The sequence below is a fragment of the Aricia agestis genome, chromosome 2 (genome assembly GCF_905147365.1).
Source record: "Aricia agestis chromosome 2, ilAriAges1.1, whole genome shotgun sequence".
Lineage (NCBI taxonomy): Eukaryota > Metazoa > Arthropoda > Insecta > Lepidoptera > Lycaenidae > Aricia > Aricia agestis.
This window is the reverse complement of record NC_056407.1, coordinates 15075001-15077500: the sequence shown is the minus strand read 5'-3', so window position 1 is coordinate 15077500 and position 2500 is coordinate 15075001. Positions and strand designations below refer to the sequence as shown.

General features: G+C 56.6%; 1 pseudogene; it reads left to right on the top strand.

The window, feature by feature from the left end:
* The window catches only part of LOC121740119, a 7995-nt pseudogene that overhangs the window by 4075 nt on the left and 1420 nt on the right, over positions 1-2500 (top strand).

Genomic DNA, 2500 nt, shown 5'->3' with positions numbered 1-2500 from the left:
GGCACCCTGGTAACGGGGTGGAGAGTGCATGAAGACGCAATAGACAGTGACCATAGGCTGATTACATATGTGGTGGCCGAAAAGAACACTGCTTCTGGCGCTGGGCCAATCGAGGAGCCAATGAGGTTTCGGGATCGTGGTGTGGATTGGGGAATCTTCGAGGACGAGATACAGAAAAGGTCTACTAACATCCCGTGGACCGCACCTGCAGAGGTGTTATGTGCAAAGTTTACCAGGATGGTCACGAGCACAGCCAAGAGAGTTTTGGGACTTGTTAAGGGCGGGAGGACAGAGCGGGGGTATGAGTGGTGGACGCCGGACCTGGACCGGCTTCGCCGCGAGACCTACCGCGCGCGCAGAGCTTGGCAGTCGAGTCGGAAGGGTAGCAACCCGAGCGAGGAGGCTGACAAGCTGCGCTTTCATGAGCTTAGACGTACATATAGGGTAGCCATCAAGGAGGAGCAACTTAAGTTTTTCAAGTCCGTAGCAGAATCGGGAAACCAGGACCCTTGGGGCCAGGCGTACCGTGTCGCGAGCGGGAGGTTCCGGCCTCCTAGCAATGTAATTAATGGCACGAAACATGCCGAAGGTTATGCTGGGGGAGTTGACGAGGCCATGCACAGCCTCATGTATGCTCTTTGTCCGGACGACGATGTGTCCAAGGACACGGAGTACCACCGGCAAGTGCGGTTTGTGGCAGCGGCGATTCCCTCAGGAGAAGATGCTCCTCCTCCCACGGTAGAGGCAATTGCGAGTATAGTCAGGGATCTCCCCAACACAGCACCGGGGATCGATGGGATATCCGCTCGAATAATAAAACACGTTTGGGCAGCCGCGCCGAGGGAAACAACAGAAGTGTTTAGGCGATGTGTTCAGGAGGGCGTTTTTCCGCGAGTATGGAAGGACGGTAGATTGATTGTCTTGCCGAAAGGTAACGGCAAGCCTCTTACCGATCCTAAAGCCTACCGGCCCGTCACCCTGTTGCCGATCTTTGGAAAGATTTTAGAACGCGTCATGTTAAAATGCGCCACGCAGATGACAAGGGGTCTATCGGACTGCCAGCATGGCTTCACTCGTGGACGGTCGACGGTATCCGCTCTAGGAGAAATCCTTGGAACGGCTAGCCGGAGCTCGTCGAAATACGTACAGGCGATTTTTCTGGACATCTCTGGGGCCTTTGATAATGCCTGGTGGCCGATGATCATGCTGAAAGCGAAAAGGGGGGGCTGTCCGCCAAACATCTACCGGATGCTGGCGGGCTACTTCACCGGACGCAGGGTAGGCATGTTCGTTGGTCGCAGGGTAGTGTGGAAGGTGGCCACGATGGGCTGTCCTCAGGGATCGGTGCTGGGTCCTTCGCTCTGGAACATCCTGATGGATGACTTGCTTCGATTGCCCTTACCCAGGGGGGTGACACTAGTGGCGTACGCCGACGACGTAACGATTCTGATCGAGGGGGACTCGCGAGCGGCCCTCGAGGCGAAAGCTTCGGAGGCATTGCGTCTCATTGCCGAGTGGGGTGTCCGTAATAGGCTGGAATTTTCTCCCACAAAATCGTCAACCATGACGATTAAGGGGAAGTTCCAGCGACCCCCGGTCGTCAAGCTAGGGTCGAACTCTATCGGAGAAGTTGTGTCGACCACGGTGTTGGGAGTGGTGATCGATTCGAGTCGTTCATTCGCGCAGCATTCGGTATCCATTGGAGACAGGGCGGCAAATTGCTTCGGCAAGATGTCGAGAGTTTCGGCTAGCTCATGGGGGGTTAGGTACAGGGCCCTTCGGGTCTTGTATCAGGGAACTTTCGTGGCTACCGTGACTTATGCTGCAGCATGTTGGTATGAGCGGGCGACACTTCACGTTGTGCGGAGCGCGCTCTTGCGCACCCAGAGACCCGCCTTGATCCTTCTGACCAAGGCGTATCGCTCGACGAGTACCGACGCCCTGGCAGTACTTGCCGGGGTGCTTCCGGCCGACCTCGAGGTAATCCGTGCTGGCAGACTAGGTGTGCTGCGCCAGTCCGCGACTTCCAAAGAAGAGCTTCGGGGTGCCAAACTCAGAGAGACTGAGTCCGCTTATGCCCTATGGCAGGAGCGTTGGGACACGTCGACAAAAGGGAGGGAGCTGTATCGATTCTTCCCGGATGTGGTGGCCCGATCCAAGGCAACTTGGGTCGAGCCTGACTATGAAACTTCGCAGCTGCTTACCGGTCATGGCTGTTTCAGAGGGAGGCTCCACAGAATGACTCTGGCCGCTGTGGGGTCATGCTACTGCGGCGAAGCCGAGGTAGAAGACGTACACCACGCACTCTGGGAGTGCCCTCTGTACGGGGAGGCGCGTAGGGAACTCTTGGACGGTATCGAAGTCTTTGGGGAGGGTCCGGCCTACTACTGCGACCTTGTTTCCTCGGCGGCGAACTTCGGAAGGCTACGGGACTACGCGCGACTATGGCACAGGATAAGAAGCAGGTTGGAACAGGAAGAAAGAGAAAGAGAAAATCGGA